General features: G+C 47.1%; 1 long non-coding RNA gene across 1 annotated transcript; it reads right to left on the bottom strand.

The window, feature by feature from the left end:
• Positions 1-6,805: 6,805 nt before the first annotated feature.
• On the bottom strand, positions 6,806-14,803 carry LOC121150162. Its single transcript, XR_005882940.1, has 3 exons — positions 14,296-14,803; positions 9,633-9,807; positions 6,806-6,850 (listed from the first exon to the last, which is right to left on the bottom strand). It is a non-coding gene; the product is annotated as an uncharacterized LOC121150162 (long non-coding RNA).
• Positions 14,804-18,956: the final 4,153 nt, after the last annotated feature.

Here is an 18,956-nt window from a genome sequence, read left to right as displayed (position 1 = left end):
TGGAATCATACTAAAATTTACTTTAGTAAATTACACAATTTTACCCTCATTCCTGAAGGTCCTTATGCTGATCCCCCACTCAACATTACCAACACATTAACTCCAAGTATCCTTCAGAAGCATCTTCCCAGAATTCCTTGGACTTAACCATAAAATAAACAGTAAAAGACAATCTGACTCAGCAGAGAGAGAGAGAGAGAGAGAGAGAGAGAGAGAGAGAGAATTGGAATCCAGAATAAAGAGGTCTGTCAGGGACTAAAAGGCAAAAGTTGGACCTAGAGCCAGGATGACACTGTGTTGTAACCCCTAGGCCTTTGGCGATATCTGCTCATGAGCGCTTAACCTCTTCCGGGCCTGCTGCTGAACTTCACAGCTCAGAGCTCCTGAACGCAATGGCGCACACATCAAAACATACAGTTTTCATGTAGGGACTTGCAGAATCTCATCCAATCCTATTCTATTCACGATTACTTATTATATTACTTATGACTCCCAAATTGATATTAAGTCCCAAGTTTCAATTTTCTTATAATAATACTGTCTTCTAAAGGCCAATCAATTCTTATTTCAACTCACATTTCTTTGACATAAATCATGTTTCAATAGGAAAGGCTAACTTCAATACCATTTGGGCATCTTACAAGTTTTAAAGTACTTAATTCTCACTTTAACACACTGAATAGATACCTGTTACCCAATCTTTAAGGATGAAAAAACTGAGTGAAAGGGCTGTTTAAGAAAACTGTCCACCATCACACAGATACACAGCCTGGCACCAGGCAACAAGCCCAGTCTGACTCCAGAATCCGGATTCCTGACGCCCTCCTTTCCTCTCCATAAAAGTCCAAGAACTCTCTCTAGAACACCACATCTTCATTCACAAATGCCTACTATACAACTCTAATTTAAAATTCCACGTGCACCACAAACTTAACATGTCCCGCAGACACAACGCTCTTTCAATTTTTCTCATCTCAACAAACAGTAAGAGCATCTAGGTATATCACCAAGTCAGAATATCAAGTCACTCTTACAACTCTCTAGTAGCAATGCGCTCTTCATCATAAAATATTGATTACAACTTCTATTTTCCATGTGAAAATGAAATTCATAATCAGTAAAACTTCCTACACATCCATAAATATGTTAATTTTTTAAAATGGAGATTTAGCAAGAAACTTAAAAAATGCATTTTAAAATGTAAAGGTTTAGGCATAATATCTCCATTAGACAAAATAATAACTCAAAAATGAATGAAGTTTAAGGTTCAAATACAGTGTTGCATAAGCAGTGTGATAAGTTGTGAAGATGATGTAATATCAAAAAAAAATCTTGGGCCCAGCACGATGGCACAGTGGTTAAGGTCCTCACCTTGCACGCCCAGGATCCCAAATGGGCGCCGGTTCTAGTCCCGGCAGCCCCACTTCCCATCCAGCTCCCTGCCTGTGGCCCAGGAAATCAGTCGAGGATGGCCCAAAGCTTTGGGACCCTGCACCGCGTGTGGGAGACCCAGAAGAGGCTCCTGGCTTCAGATCGGCATAGCATGGGCCGTTGCGCTCACTTGGGGAGTGAATCATTTGACGGAAGATCTTCCTCTCTGTCTCTCCTCTCTGGATATCCGCCTTTCCAATAAAAAAAATTTTTTTAAATCTTTAAAAAAAAAAATCTCTAAGCCATTGAAAAGAATGCAATTCTACCATCTGCAACTGAATGGTCCGGATAGAGACTATTACGCTCAGTGAAATAAGTCAACCCCAAAAGGACAACCACCACATGTTCTTTCTCATATAAGGCAGCCTTCAAGCAAACTTAAGATCAATAACACTTTCCATACTGCTATTCTATATACCCGCTGTTTTAATGGTTTTAAGATTTATTTATTTTTATTTCAAAGCCAGACTTACAGAAAAAAGGAGAGACAGAGAAAAAAATCTTCCATCCACTGGTTCACTCCACAGATGACCTCAATGGCGGGAGCTGAGCCAATCTGAACCCAGCAGCCAGGACCTCTTCTGGGTCTCCCGTTCAGGTGCAGGGTCCCAAGGCATTGGGCCATCCTAATCTGCTTTCCCAGGTCACAAGCAGGGAGCTGGAAGGGAGTTTGAACAACCAGGATGCAAACTGGTGCCCATATGGGATCCAGATGTGCACAAAGCAAGGACTTGAGCCACTAGGCTACCGTGGCCAGACCAATGTTCTTCATGTTTTGTTATCTCTCAGCTGGCCTTGCATTTCTGTCTTTGTGATTCTCACCTATATGGCAAGCAAAATAAATTTTCTATTTTGCAGAGATTCTTTTTCCATTCCATCAATACTTATAGCAAACAGATAATATACCAGGCCTGCTCTAAAACTAGATCACAGCCTTCCCCCTCACTTAAGCATGAACAATTTAATCACCCACAGCAATTTTCAGTGCTTCATTTTCCATTTTATATGCTAAGATTCTGCACAAGATATTCCTTTTTTAGATGCTTATTTATTTTCATTGGAAAGTCAGATATACAGAGAGCAGGAGAGGCAGAGAGGAAGATCTTCTGTCTGTTAATTAACTCCTCAAGTGGCCGCAACCACCAGAGCTGTGGCACCAATCCGAAGCCAGGAGACAGGAGCCAGGAGATTCTTCTGAGTCTCCCACACGATGCAAGGCTTTGGGCTGCCCTCAACTGCTTTCTCAGACCACAAACAGGGAGCTGGATGAGAAGCAGGGCTGCCTGGATCAGAACCGGTGCCTAAAAGGGATCCTGGTGCGGGCAAGGTGAGGATTTTAATCACTAGGCTACATGCCCAGCGCCCAAGATATTCTTTTAACAAAATGATATACAACATTTTAAAAGTTTGCAAATCCACTTTGCATGGTAACCATTACCATGCCATTAACAACCTAATGTTGCACTGGCACCATAGCCTAGCACCAAAAATCCTCTTCTTATACACGTCGGGATTCCATACAGGTGCCGGTTCTAATCCCAGCAGCCCTGCTTCCCATCCAGCTCCCTGCTTCTGAACTGGGAAAGCAGTCGAGGATGGCCTAAAGTCTTGGGATTCTGTAACCACGTGGGAGACCCAGAAGAAGCTCCTGCCTCCTGGCTTCAGATCAGTGCAGCTCCAGCTGTTGCGGCTGCTTGGGGAGGGAATCAGTGGATGGAAGAGCTTCCTGTCTCTCCTCCTCTCTGTATATCTGACTTTACAATAAAAATAAAATAAATCTTAAAAAATAAAAACAGCCTAATGTCTTTATCCATCTTCTTCCATCCACCTTGCAAGTCAACTCCAGGACTATCTGACATTCCCTCTTATCTCTGGCAAGTTCCACTCAAGCTGCTAGCTCCTCCGGATAAACCCCCTTAGCAACAACTCCCTTTCCCAAGTCTATCCACCTGTCAGTCGGCACCCAGCGCCCTTAGCTCTGCTGAACCAAGACACCTTCTCGGACTCCAACCCCTCTCTTAGGATTAACTGTCTCTGCCACTGTAGACATTAATGGGAGATGTGCTTATTTCAAAAGTTAAACAGAGAGCGAGAAGCACAGTTGGTTCACTCCCCATTACTTCACCTAGGTCTCCCACAGGGTAGAAAGGGCCCAAGTCCTTAGGCTATGTCAGCCAGTAGCAAGGAGCTGGATCAGAACTAGACTTATGGGAGTTGAAAGGGCACCCATGTGGACTGCCAACATCATGGCCACATCTGTACCTGCTAGGTCACAATGCCAGGCCCTTCCTCCCAATAGTAATTTCATAAAATAAAACACTCACAATAAAAAAGGATACTAGGAGGACAAATTTTTGAAAAGCAGAATACTTATACTTGGAAAAATACAAAAAGTACTCATAGAAATAAATGTGGTTGCAACTGCTGAGTCAGCTCTGTTTCCAACCCTATCTTCAACAACAACCAATGGGTGTTGAAGTCCAGCCTGATCCTGCTCAACACACACTTGGCCTTCACATAGACCAGTGGGAGCTGCAGCCTAGTCTGAGCAATGCGCAATAACCCCCAACAGGCCTGCCCCCTGCCCTGGTTCCCGTGCTTGCCAGTATGTACAGTAGACTGGCCCAGTCCGTTACACATCCCATTCAGCTCTCATACATATCAATGGGCATTGAAGCCTAGTTGAACTAATCCAGCCCCACTATCCAGCCCACACACATTCTGCTGGGTGCCATTCTGTCCAGCCACGTCTGCCACAGTCCTGGTTTTCACGCTCTCCAGTGGAAGTGGTAACCCAAGAGGGAGGTGCCCACTGTTTCCCTATGGGCCCACTCCCACTCCCGGATCATGCATTCTCCAGGTGCTTCTGCAGTTTAACTTGACAGAATTAGCCCCGAGTGCCAGCCTCTGCCAGCTGATGCTGCAAAAAAGCCCAACCAACCCTCACCCACTCTGATTTATGCTTGCACCAGTACAAAGTCAGCTCAGCCTGATTTTTCCCTGATCTAGCTCACATGAGGCCCACTTATGTTGTAACCCTGCCCAGTCTGGTCTGCCCCTATCCCAACTCACGCTCTCCAATGGGAGTGGTGGTCCAGCAGTGGAGCACTCCACATTCCCCATACCAGCTTTGTACCCTGCCCCCTGTTTCTCATGTGTCCTAGTTGAATGCTATGGCTCAGTCTGTCGTGGCCTGCCTCATCTCAGCATTTGCCAGTAGGTACTGTCACCTGGCCCAGCCTGGCCCACCCCCACTTCCAAATCCAGCTCCTGTTTGTGCGGTTTGCAGCCTAGCCCAGCCCAGCTGGCACCTAGTCCTAGCCCTTGTGCATACTGGTATGTGTTGCAACTGAACCCGGTCCCACCCACACTCTATTCCAGTGCTCTGATTTGCAGGTGGCTGATGTGAACAGGTTCACTCTTGTCTGCCCCCACCTATGCCAAATGTATGCCCGTGGGTACCTTTCCCTACCTGGTCTGTGCTGCTCCCTATCATGGTTCTTGCCCTCACCTGCAGGAACTCTGTTCTGACAGGGGAGTTTTCTAGGCTCCCCAATCAGAACCTCTCCCAGTGCCAGATCTTGCACACACCAGTGGGTCCATGAGCCAGCTCTGCTTAGTCCACCTCCTGTCATAGCAGGAACAGTGGCCGTTCTGGATTGGTATTCAACCTGTTCTGGTTCTTACTCTTGGATGTTTCAGCCCAGCCAAGGCTCATCCTCACTCAGACATAGCTCACACATGGCTCAGCAGTGGCAGAGACCTAGCATAGCCCATCTTACTTCTACCTTGGTCCTCCAGAGTACCCGTTAGTACTAGAGTCTAGTCCGGCTCAGTGCAGCCAGCCCCAATCCACACTTGTGCCAAGGGACACTGCAGCCATATCCAAACCAGAACACAGCCCCCAATCCGGCTCCAGCACACACCAATAGGAGCCCTAACACAGCCTGGGTGTCCTCTTAGCTACCCAAACATGCCTGTCCCCAGCCATACATCACACATGTGCCAGTGGTTGCTCTAATCCAGCTTGGCATAGCCCCTCACCTATCCTCGCCTTTGCCTTAGATTCTGTGGCTTGGCATCCCTGCATCATGAAAACCAGTCGATGTAGGAGCCTAGCTTGTCATGCCCTGTGCTCCAGCCTGATTTCTGTTCCTGCTGGTGAGCCTAGGCTTGCTCAGCCCTGCCCAGTCCACCCTTTCCATGCACTATCCACACATTAGCCAACAGTTGGAGCTACTTTACTCAGCTTGCCCGACCCCAGGCCTGGAGCATGTGATCATCAGTGAGAGTTATGACCCACTAGGAGAGTTTCCCAGGTTCTCCCACTCAGCCCACTTCAGAATTCATACAGCCTTCTAAATCAGATTAGAAGGATTTTCACAATTTCTTCTCCAACCCATCCCAAAGAAAAGACAGTATCTCTTAAAGTTTCAAACATTACATGAATGGCCTCCCATAACCATGGAAACAATGTAGATGTGCATCCAAGGAATAGAATAGATAGAGAACAACAAGGAAAACTTAGAACCAGGAGGAAATGGTCAGCATGGACCCACACATACCTTACTAGCCTAGACACAAAGATTAGTTACTCCTCACTAAGGTATAGAAGATTGCTGTGCACACCCATCCTAAAACTGTTTTATAGCTCAACTGCTGACATATGTCTTATTAGAGTTATAAGCCAGTTTAGACTATCCTAAAATCTGCCAAGGTCAGCAAAATTATGCTTTACACACAATACACTGCTAAATACTAAAATGAACATAGACACAAGACAGCTGAATTGTACCCTATAGCCATTTTAAGGTTTATAGAAGCCGATGTATATAAACTAAAATTGAAACTCAATGAAATAATCACAGGATGAGGTTAAGAACTTGTATTTTTAACATATTGGTTACTCAATACCACATCAATTAATTCCATAATGATGTAAATTGCTGTTGATGTTATGTTGGGCTTTTAGTTGATTGGGATGATATTCTGCCAGCTCTGCCTTCAGACCAGAGATAGTCTCCCCAAGAAACCGTAGAATTTTTCTGGACAATAAGATGCTGGACTGTATGCTTGGTATATGCTTGCAATGAAAGAATCTTGACTGATTTTGAACTGTAATACTGCAACAAGGTGGAGGAATCCACCATGTGGGGGACGGTATGGGTAGGGGCCGGGTGAATCCCAGAGCCTATGAAACTGTGTCTCATAATGCAGTGTAATAATAATAAAAAAGAGTCAATGAAACCAAAACTCTTGGGAAAAATGGCTTATGGACACTGATACCTGAGATTTTAGGCGTCTTGTTCTCTTTGGCCAATGATGCATCCTGGTGCCAGCTTCGGGGGAAGTTTGGGTATCAGTGAGAAGAATCAGGTTCCACTTTTTCCTTAAGATCTAAATTAGGTGTCAGCACTCCCTAAAAGACGAGAGCACAGAAAGTGTTTCCTGAGCAAAATCAGGTTTGACAAACAGTGGAGAACAACACATTCCCAATAAACCTTCTAAAACTTCATGAAACCAGATGACAATTCCACTACAATTTCATCTACAGACAAAAGGCAAATCCCTATCAAAATGTCAGAATTTTTTTATTGGGTAGAAATTCAAACATCATTCTAAAATTCATGTGGAAGCTTAAATGGCTGGGAAACTTGGAAAAACCGTAATTCCCACTAACAAACACCAAAGTTACTTTCAAGCTACAGTGCTCAAAGTAGTGTGTTACTGAGATCTGCACAGACACATACAGTAGGACCACAACACAGAGTAGGTATTCCAACAACACCAAAGGATGTCTGAAATACAAGTTATAGTATTTTTCTACAAAAGTTTGGTTTATACATTAGGTACAGTATCAGATTAAAAAATATTAAATAGAATAAACACAATAACATACTATCATAAGACTTAGGAGAATGTGGTCATTGATCAAAAAAATATCTTATTTTCATTTCATTTTTCCTGTGAGAGAAAACACATTATGACTTCTCACAAGCATTTCCAAATTACCAACATCACTGCTGTTGTATTTTGGGATCATTTTTATAAAATAAGAGAATATGGGGGGCGGGGGGCTGATGCTATGGCTCAGTGGCTAAATCCCCACTTTGCATGTGTCAGGAGCCTATATGGGCACCAGTTGGTGTCCTGGCTGCTTCACTTCCCATCCAGCTCCCCGTTTGCGGCCTTAGAAAGCCTTTGGGACCTGCACCCATGAGGGAGACCTGAAAGAGGCTCCTGCCTCTGGGCTTTGCATCAGTTCAGCTACAGCCATTGTGGCCACTTAGGAAGTCAACCTGCATACGCCTGGGGGTAAGGGAAGACCATCACAATCCAATACAAAAAAACAGTTCAGAAAGAATACTGTACATTCACGGTCAGCTGAATCTCAATACAGCTAGCCTAGTTAAATCAACAGAAAAACAATGCTGTTTACACAGTGCTCATCACAACTGAATATCCATATGCCCTCCATCCCCAAAAACTAACCTGCCTATGTACCTCACATTTTATACACACACACAAAGAAACAGTGCAAGCTGCACCATCAACTTCAGTGTGAAAGCCAATAGTTACAACCCCACTTGTGAGACCCACACCCCACACGCCAGTGCCTGAGTTCAAGTCCCAGTGCCACTCCTAACTCAGCTCCCTGCCTGGCAGACAACAGATGACTATGTAAGTACCTGAATCCCTGCCACCCACAAAGGAAATCTGGATTGAGTTCCTGGCTTTACCCTGGCTGGGAGGGAACCAGCACATGGAACCTTCTTCTCCTCTCTTTCAAATAAAATGAAAATAAGGGAATAAGTCAACTCAAAAGGAAATGCTTTGTAAATAAACCTAAAACCACAGAACTTCTACATGGAGGAAAAAAAAAATGACTATAGTCATAAATAAGGAAAATGCTTCCTAAATGATACGAAAACTACAATCCATCAAAGGAAAACAGGAATCTACAAACCATTCTTCAAGCAGATACTATCAGAAAAATGAAAACACGAATTAAAGACAAGAATAAAGTTTTTGCAAATCATGTCTCTGATTAAGCACTTGTATTTAGTATAACAAACTCTTACAAGTATACAAAGCCAACCCAACAAACACTTCATTCAGGAAGATACACACACAACTAACATGAACATTAAACAATGCAAAGCATCATCAGTAGCCTTTAGGAAAATGCAAATGAGAACTACAAGAGAATACCAGTGCATACCTAATACAATGGCATAACCAAAACAAGTGACAACACGTGTTTGCCTAGAAATGGAAAAACCTCAAGCCTCTACATTACTGGGCGGAATGTAAAAATGCTCAGACATTTTGAAAAACATTCTGACAGTTTTCTTCTTAATAAATATAAATGTAACACAACACCTAGCAATTCCACTCTGTTAAGAGAAATGAACACATATGCCCACATGAAGTGTTATACCTGAACAGGCATATTATTCTTCCTAACAGCCAAACACTATCCACTGTTCATCAACTAGTAAACAAGCAATAAGGTACACACATACAAGGGAATATTACTCACCAATAAAAACAAATCAAGTGGGGCCCAGCACAGCAGTCTAGCAGTTACATCCCTAACTGGCACGCTCCAGGATCCCATATGGGCACCATTCAGGCCCTAGCTGCTCCAGCTTCCCATCCAGCTCCCTGCTTGTAGCCTGCGAAAGCAGACAGGGATGGCCCAAAGCCTTGGGACCCTGCACCCATGTGGGAATCCCGGAAGATCCTGGCTCCTGGCTTCGAACTACCTCAACTCTGGACACTGCGGCCACTTGGAGAGTGAACCAATGGATGTAAGAGCTTTCTCTTTCTCTCTAAACTTGCCTTTCCAACAAAAAATAATTTTAACACATTCTCCCCCAACAAGTTTCATTTTTATTGGAAAGCCAGATTTACAGAAAGATCTTTCATCCGCAGGTTCACTCCTCAAAAGGCCACAACAGCCACAGCTGAGCTGCCAGAAAGCAGGAGCCTCTTCCAGGTCTCCCATGTGGGTGCAGGATCCCAAGGCTTTCGGCCATCTCAGGCCACAAGCAGGGAGCTGGAAGGGAAAGTGGAGCAGCTGGGACACAAACGGGTGCCCATATGGGATCCTGGTGCATGAAAGGTGGGGAATTTGGCCACAAGGCCACCACGCCATGACCAATTGATCCACTTCTAAGAACAATGCAGCAACTCACCATAAGACTGACTCCACCAGACTGGAACAGCTCATATGAGTAGAGAATTCTTTCCTAGTGAGACTTTGAAGAGAGATCCAGTTTCTTTTCCTGGCAGATATCCCAAGCAGATATCGACTTTGGACCATTTCTTTTCTTCGCTGACCATTTCAAAACCTCCTTTGCTGGCAACAATCTAGATTAAAAAAAAAAAGAGTAAAAATTATTATTTAAGTAGAGGCAAGCATTATCTCATAAATACATAAATTGCTCTGGGCTGGGATTTTAGAGTTCCACAAATAAATTACAAAGGTAACATCTGTAATGTTTACAGGCAAACAAAAAATCAGACAATGATTACTGAAGCTTCTTTGTTGCATTTGTTGTTAAGATTGATTTCTTGGACCCAGCACACTGGCCTAGTGGCTTGAAGGAGCCGGGATACCATATGGGTGCATGTTCATATCCCGACAGCCCCATTTCCCATCCTACTCCCTGATCGTGGCCTAGGAAAGCAGTTGAGGATGGCCCAAAGCCTTGGGATCTTGCACCCACGTGGGAGACCTGGAAGAGGCGTGGGATTCTGGACTTCAGTCATGTAGCACCAGGCTTTGTGGTCCCTTGGGGAGTGAATCATCAGACAGAACATCTCTCTGTCTCTCCTCCTCTGTGCATATCTGACTTTGTAATATAAATCAACAATCTTTTAAAAATGATTTATTTATCTTTGGGCCCAGAGTGATAGCCTAGTGCCTAAAGTGCTCAACTTGCATACGCCAGGATTCTATATGAGCACTGGTTCATGTCCTGGCTGCTCCACATCCCATCCAGCTCCCCTGCTTGTGGCCTGGGAAAGCAGTCAAAGATGGCCCAAAGCCTTGGGATGCTGCACCCACATGGGAGACCTGTAAGAAGCTCCTGGCTTCAGATTGGCTCAGTTCTGGCCATTTTAGCTACTTGGGGAGTGAACCAGCAGACAGAGATCTTTCCCTCTGTCTCTCCTTCCCTATTTATATCTCACTTTCCAAAAGAATAAATTAATTTAAAAACTTCATTTTTTGGAAAGGCAGAACAGATTCAAAGAGAAAGAGAGGCAGAAAAGATCTTCATCCTCTGCTTCATCACCCAAGTGGCCATAATGGCCACAGCTGAGGCGAGCCAGAAGTTTCTTCTGACTCTCCCACAGGGGGATAAGGTCCCAAAGTTCTGAACCACCCTCTTCCTCTTTCTCAGAACACAAGCTGGGAGCCAGATGGGAAGCAGGGCTGCCAGGACACACACTCAACCACAAGGGATCCTGGCTCTTCCAGGTGAGCATTTAGTCATGGAGTCGTCATGCCAGTCCCTCTCAAGGGCTTTTTTTATTGTTTGTTTGTTAAGGTTTACTTACTTTTATTGCAAAGTCAGATACACAGAGAGGAGAAAAGACAGAGAAGATCTTCTGTTCATTGATTCACTTTATACAAGGCTGCCACAGCCTAGAACTGAGCCAATAGTCTAAAGCTAGGAGCCAGAAGCCTCCTCGGGGGTCTCCCATGTGGGTGCAATGTCCCAAAACTTTGGGCCGTCTTTGACTGCTTTCCCAGGCCACAAGCAAGGGAATGGGAGGCAAAGCTAACAGGAGTACAACTCGCACCCATATGAGATCATGGCACAGTGAAAGAAAAGACTTAGCCACTAGCCTACCATGCTGGACCCCCTCTCCAAAGTTTTAAACGCTAAAGTTTAATTCATGTTAGAGTGCCTACACTGAAACTAGACATTTAACAGATTTACTCAATTTGTACCTCTTGCCTGGTTTGAAGAACAGACTAATTTCTGTATCTAACTAAATTCTTCAGGATATGTAACATAAAAGGCAGCAGATGAGGCTCAGCTGCCAGATTCCACTCGCATGGAAACCCAGCCTGAGTTCCTGACTCCTGGATGTGGCTGGGCCCTGCGCTAACAACTGCAGACATGTGGACAGCGTTCAGTGGAAGGGACATCTCCCTGTTGCTGATTCTCTGCCGCTCACATAAATCACAATGCAATAAGAATTAACATACACTCTCAGCAGCAGCAATAATAGAAACAAAGAAACAAATAAGCTTCCACATCATTTTACTGAACTAAAACGGTCCATAATTGAATTTTTAAAATGTATACTCTTATTTGAAAGTGAAATGAGAAGAGCTCTTCCATCCACAGGAGCTTCATCCAGGTCCCCCATACAGGCGACAAGGGCTCAAGAACCTCCGCCTTCTTCCGCTGACTGTCCCAGGCCATCAGCAGGGGTTGCATGGAGTACAACAGCCAGGACCTGAGCAACGGGCTGGCGGCTGTGCAGGCAGCAGCTCTACTCATCATGAAACCAACTCAGGCTCACATCATTTCAATTTCTAAACATCACCAAACTAAGGACAAAAGCTCTCCACAAAACCAAGATTCTTTTGACGAAAAATAGGCATGTATGTGTGTATTTGAAAACTAAAAGCAACACACAGGGAAGAGACAGACACGTTTCTTCCATCCACTGGTCCACTCCCCAGATGCCCACAACAGCCAGGCTAAAGCCAGAAGCTGGAACTCCGCCTGGGCCTCCACATGGGTGCAGGGATCTAAGGAACTGGGCCATCTTCACCATTTCCACTCAGGTCATTCTCAGGCAGCTGCATGAAGGCAGAGCAGTCAGGACTCACACTGGCAACACAGGCGGCAGTTTCATCCACGACACCACACAGGCCCCGAACCAAGTTTCTAATTCACTTCCCACTGACCTTCTTTCTCATTATACTAGAAGAAACCATCCAGCAAAAACATCATAAACCAAGGAAAACAAAGACTTGCAACAAAGGAAGAAGCAAAAGGAAAGCCCCAGAGGGTCTAGGCTAATAGCTGACCTTAAAAGCAGCTGGTCTGGAGTGAACAGCAAAGATAACTCCAGGAAACAGCAACATGGCCATGTGGGATGTCGGCACTACAGATGGTAGATTAGCGCACTGTGCCACAACACTAGCCCTCGCACACACTTGAACCAGAATATTAGCAGAAACTCTGACATTTCACTACTTATCTCTACAAAACCACTCCTACAGGGAACAAGAGAGAGAATGAAATTTTCAGTGAAGACAAATCACTGGAATAATTGACTTAATCAAAAACTCAACTAAAATGTGATAAATTGGGGGCCAGCATTATGGCACAGTAGGCTAAGCTTCCACCTGTGGCGCAGGCATACCACTCAGGTGCCAGCTGGTGTCCTGGCTGCTTCACTGCCCATCCAGCTCCCAGCTTGTGGCTGTGAAGGCAATAAAGAACGGATAAGTCCTTGGTCCCCTGCATTCATGCAGAAAGACTGGAGACCCAGAAAGACTGGCTCAGCCCCAGCTATTATGGTCATCTGGCAAATTTGATGATGGATGGAGGATCTCTGTCTCTCCTTCTCTCTGTGTTACTCTTTCCAACAGAAATAAGTGGATTTTTACAAAAAGAGAGAGAGAGATCCAGGGTACAATGGCTCAATGGCTAAATCCTCACCTTGCAAGCACTGGGATCCCATAGGGCTGACAGTTCCAGGTCCCGGCTGCTACACTTGGCATCCAATTCATTGCTTCTCTCTTTCCCTCCATTCCTCTCTTGTTACAAGAGATTGGTAAGTTGTCTTAAAAGGAATCCAAAACAACAAGCATTAGCTTACTCAAAAGCAAAGAAACAAACTCATGAAAGCACAAGAATGGGGACTGGGCCTGTTCAGGTGCTGAGGCCTGTGCCATGTTTGGACAGTGTGCCCCATTGCACATGGGGGACAGGGCAGCCAGCTCATCTCAGCCAGATGGGGATGTGCCACAGCAGAAAATGGAAAGCAGAACAGAACAGACCATTCTCCTGGCCAAGCTTGCAGCAAGTGCCTGGGTCTGTGGATGCACTAAGGTGGACTTGGTCAGTTAGTGGATCTGGAAAAGATCTTCTCAGCCCTGATGCAATCAAGTCAAAACTGCCCAAACCACTCAAGCAACACCCTGGGATGGCAGATGGCCAACACACAACCTCACCTCCAGGAACCTGCACTAAGTGCTAACCACGGCCCACCCTGGTAAACCCTGCAAGAAGCTGAGCAACAACCTCCCCTCCTGCACCCCTGCTGACCGCTAAGCTACCCTTGCCCTCAGGGTCCTCAAAAAGACAGCAAGCCACCAGCAGCCCTTAATGACTCCAATATAACCCCAAGGACAGGCCTGTGCTCAAAGACACCAACAATGACCAACACACCACCTGCCCTCAAGGACCCCGAGCCAATGACCAAGCCACGGGATGACTTCCAGACCCAGCACCCAGGGCCAAGCTGAGGCTAGCCCTGCTGGACCACACACAGAAAGCAAGCCACTGCCTCCCCACCCGGACCCCATGCTGATGGCTAAGCCCCTGCCTACCCTTCCTCCTGCACTGAAGACCAAGCCAACGCCTGGTCTCCAGGAACCCACACTCAGGGCTAAGCCATGAATCAGCCTCCTAAGCCCCTAAGCCCCTCAAAAGTGCAAGTGGACACTGCCCCTCCTGCACCCCTACTGATGGCCAAGCCACCGGCTCACCAGCTGACCCCACACCCAAGGACAAGCAGCCGCCTGGCCTGCACTCCCAGACATGGGTTAGGGCCAAGCCGCCACCTCCCCTTCCTGGAACCCTGGACCTTCGGGTGTCTTACCTTGTAGATGTGTTCTTGGTCACAGGTTGCATGGTGCTGGTGAAGCCCAGTAGGTCTGTGAACTCCTCCAGCGAGGCTCAAAGTCCAAGCACTCTGGGGGCGGCACCAACTCCACCTGGCACACAGCCGGCGCCAAGTGGGTCCACCATGGCGGCCACCACTAGGCCCTCCCCAGGTCAGATGCAGGTGGACAGCAAGTGGGACAAAGGGCAGCTGGAGTCCATGAGCCCTGTCATGTCCTCTCCCGGAGCTCACAGTGCATCTTCAGCAGGAGAACAGTTCCTCCCTGGAGAGCCCAGTGGTACGTCTTCTTCCTCTGCTGCTTCTTCGCTGGCTGAGGCTGCGGGGCTTCAGCACCTCGCAGGAAGTGACCATGCAGCCACTCCCTCCGCGTCAGCACCACGCAGGACCCTCCGCCACTGGGGGCCCTTTTCTTCTTCTTCCCGGACCCCAGGTGCCCGGCTGTGCTTCCTCTCCTTGCCAGGGGAAGTTCTGTGTGGCCATACATGTCCCTGCAACCCAAGGGGAGAAATGCAAGCGTTTATTTGCCAAGGAATAAAAGTACCTAACTACCACAGGCAACACCAGTCAAACACCAGGAGCCATGAGCTCAATTCACTTCTCCCATGTGGCTAGCATGGAAAAAACTTGTGTGAGCTCTCACCCGTAGGCTTCCATGTTGAGCATTATCAGAAAGCCAGGCTTGGGAAAGGAGCCAGGCACTCCCCATGGCATGGAGGCCTAAGCCAAAAGAGTCTGGGTCTCCCCTGTGAGTACAAGAGCCCAAAGAATAGGGTCATGCTCTCCTGCTTCCCCAGGCTATCAGCACAGAGCACAAACCACACCCATAAGGGATGCCAGCTGTTCTGGGCAACTGCATCACTTACTGCCAGTCCCCTACTCTGTCTTACAAAAACTGATGGAGAAGATATAGAGAAAAGGGAATCCTTGCACACTGTTCGTGGGATGATACATAAAACAGTACAGAGCTGCCTCAACAACTGGAAACTAGAATCACCATACAATCTAGCAATTCCACTAACTGGGAAAATTCCAAAGGGAAATGAAATTCATCCGTCGAGCTGTCTGCACTCCACAAGAGCCAAGACACGGAAACAACCTAAGGATCCCTGTACTGATGAAAGTCTAAAGAAAATGGGTGTGTCAACATGGAAATGTAACTCAGTCATAAAAGGATGAGATGCTGTCATTTACAACACCTTGACTGAACCCTAGGTGACAACACCAAGTGAAGCACGGTAACACAAACATCACATGATCTACTCACATGTTGACTTAAAAACATAGAACGCTCACAAAACCTACAAATCTACTTGCGCTTACCAAAGCTGGGTGGCAAGTGGGGAGGGAAGGATGGGCAAAGGTTGGTTCATAGATGCTGGATTGTAGCTAGGTGGCAGGAGGTTTTGGGTTCCACCACACAATAAGGTGACTATAAAATCCTTCTCTCTCACTTGCTCTGTCTCCCTGTAACTCTCCCTTCTACACAAAAATAAATAAATCTTTACTATTTATTTGTAAAACTTTTCTAAAACAATTCAGAAGACTCCCCCTGCCTTCATTTTACCACACATTTTTCCCATAGGAAACTGAATGCTAAAGGACTCACTCTGCTTCGCGGTGTCTACTTGGTGACAATGACCAAATACACAGCATGGAAATGAGAGGATACCGCCATCTTACCTTACACACAAACTCTTCCATTCTTTCCACAGCATGATGGGCTTGCAGGAGAGGGGACATGCCCATAAACTCCTCATCTTCATGGGAAACTTCTTCACTGCACTCATGTTCCCCAGAGCTCTGTAAGGAAACCAGAGAAACGGTGACAGAATGAGAATCAAACAATACAATAAACATTTCTTCCCCTTCTGCAGATCATAATTAAACTTCTTTTAAGATTTACTGTTACCAAAAAATCAGATATACAGAGAGCAAGACAAACAAGAAGATTTTCCGTCTGCTGGTTTACTCCCCAAGAGGCTGCAACAGCTGGTGCTGTGCCAATCTGAAGCCAGGAGCCCAGAGCCTCTTCCAGGTCTCCCACACAGCTGCAGGATCCCAAAGCTTTGGGATGTCTTTGACTGCTTTCCCAGGCCATAAGCAGGGAGCTAAAGAGGAAGCAGAATTGCCGGGATATGAACTTGTGCACATATGGGATCCTGGTGCATGCAAGGATCCACATCGGGGCCTATGATCAAACCCTTTTTCTGTCAAGTACAAGCCCAAGAAGCAGCCGCAACTTCCCCAGCTGGACCCCGCAGCCAAGGACAAGCCACCCCCTCCCCAGATGGACCCCAACCCAAGAACTAGCCGCCCCCTCCCCAGCTGGACCCCGCACTCAAGGACAAACCGTGCCCTCTCTAGATGGACCCTGCACTCAAGGACAAACCGCACCCTCCCCAGCTGGACCCTGCAATCAAGGACAAGCCACCCCCTCCCCAGCTGGACCCCCACCCAAGGACAAACCGCACCCTCTCCAGCTGGACCCTGCACCCAAGGACAAGCCGCACCCTCCCCAGCATGACCCCGCACCCAAGGACAAGCTCCCCCGCTGCCTCCCCTTCCAGGACCCCTGTGCCCTGGGGGTCTTACCTTGTAGATGGCCTCCCCAACTGGACCCTGCACCCAAGGACAAGCTGCACCCTCCCCAGCTGGACCCTGAACCCAAGGACAAGCCACCCCCTCCCCAGATGGACCCCCACCCAAGGACAAGCCGCCACCTGCTCTCCTGGACACACGGGAGGGCCAAGCAGCACCCTCCCCTTCCAGGACCCCTGTGCCCTGGGGGTCTTACCTTGTAGATGTCCCTTTGCCCTCAGAGTTCGCATGGTGCTGGTGAAGCCCAGTCGGTCTGTGAACACTCAGCAAGGCTCAAAGACCAGGCACTCTGGGGCTACACCAACTCCACCTCTTGCACCACAGGCACCCATGTGGGTCCAACATGGTGGCCACCACGAGGCCCTCCTCTGGTCAGGTGCAGGTGGACAGCAGGTGGGTCGAGGGTCAGCTGGAGTCCACGAGCCCTAACGTCCACTCAAGGGCCAGCAGCGCATCTTCGGGCCGGAGAAACTACTCCCCACAGAGAGCCCAGCAGTGCGTCCTCTTCCTCTGCTGTTTCTTCGCTGACTGAGGCTGCAGGCCGCAGCACCTCGCAGGAAGTGACCATGCGTCAGTCCCTGCGCATCAGCACCACGCAGGATTCCTCTGCCGGACGCCCCGCCATGGTCGGGGACCCTTTTATTCCTCTTCCCTGACCCACTGTACCTGGCTGTGCTTCCTCTCCGGGCCCAGGGAATTTGCTGGAGGGGACTGGGGCTGCTTGCTGCGCTGGGACCTGCAGACAAAGGGGAGAGATGCACAAAGGATCTTATTCAAAACCTTTTTAAAAAAGATTTATTTGGGCCAGGCACGATGGTGCAGTGGTTAAGGTCCTCGCCTTGCACGTCCAGGATCCCATATGGACGCCGGTTCTAATCCCATCAGCCCTGCTTCCTTTCAGCTCCCTGCCTGTGGCCCAGGAAAGCAGTCGAGGATGGCCCAAAGCTTTGGGACCCTGCACCCGCATGGGAGACCCGCAAGAGGCTCCTGGCTTCGGATTTGCTCAGCTCCAGCAGTTACAGCCTCCTGGGGAGTGAATCATCGGACGGAAGATCTTCCTCTCTGTCTCTCCTCTCTGTATATCTGCCTTTCCAATAAAAATAAAATAAATCTTTTAAAAAAGTAAAAATTAAAAGATTTATTATTTATTCATTTTTGTTGCAAAAGCAGATATATAGGGAAAAGAGGAGACATACAAGATGATCTTCCGTCTGATGGTTCACTCCCCAAGTAATCACAACACCTGGAATTGAGCCCATCTGAAGCCAGGAGCCAGGAGCTCTTCTGGGTCGCCCACGTGGGTGCAGGGTCCCAAGGCTTTGGGCCGTCCTCCACTGCCTCCCCAGGTCACAAGCTGGGAGCTGGATGGGAAACGGGATGGTTAGGATTAGAACTGGCACCCGTATGTGCACGTGCATAAGGGCGCCGGTTCTAATCCTGGCAGCCCCACTTCTCTTCCAGCTCCCTGCTTGTGGATCCTGCACCTGTGTGGCAGACCCGGAAGAGTTCCTGGCTCCTGGATCAGTTCATCTCTGGCCATTGTGGCCACTTGGGCAGTAAACCAGTGGATGGAAGAGCTTTCTCTCTGTGTCTCCTTCTCTATGTAACTCTTTCCAATGATAGTAAAGATGAATTAAAAACCCTCCTATTTTAGCCATGTTGTGGCTATTTTACTAATGAGTGTGAAAGGTTACATGGGGCATGAGGAGGAGTTATCAATACTGATGATTGTATTCTGTAATGCATAGGCCATTTCCCCCTTACGCAACAGACTCCTCAAGACTGAATATGAATCCTGACTTAGTCACTTCTTTTCAGGAGTGTGCAGTATGGAGCCTTATGTTACCTTACGTACAAGGTATGTGGGACTTCAAAGCTAAAGTTCACCATGTTCCACTGCTTGTTATCCTTCACAGTCAATGAAACATTGCTAAGCAGGTCCTGTCACCTTGTAATAATGGGAAATAAAAGTACAGAAAACAGTCTTCCTTGTAAATGTCAATATAAAAATAATTTGTGAAATATTAGTAAGCTGAATT

The sequence above is a fragment of the Ochotona curzoniae genome, unplaced genomic scaffold (genome assembly GCF_017591425.1).
Source record: "Ochotona curzoniae isolate NIBS_2020 unplaced genomic scaffold, NIBS_Ocur_1.0 contig_2070, whole genome shotgun sequence".
Classification (NCBI taxonomy): Eukaryota; Metazoa; Chordata; class Mammalia; order Lagomorpha; family Ochotonidae; genus Ochotona; species Ochotona curzoniae.
This window is presented reverse-complemented; position numbering and strand designations above follow the sequence as displayed.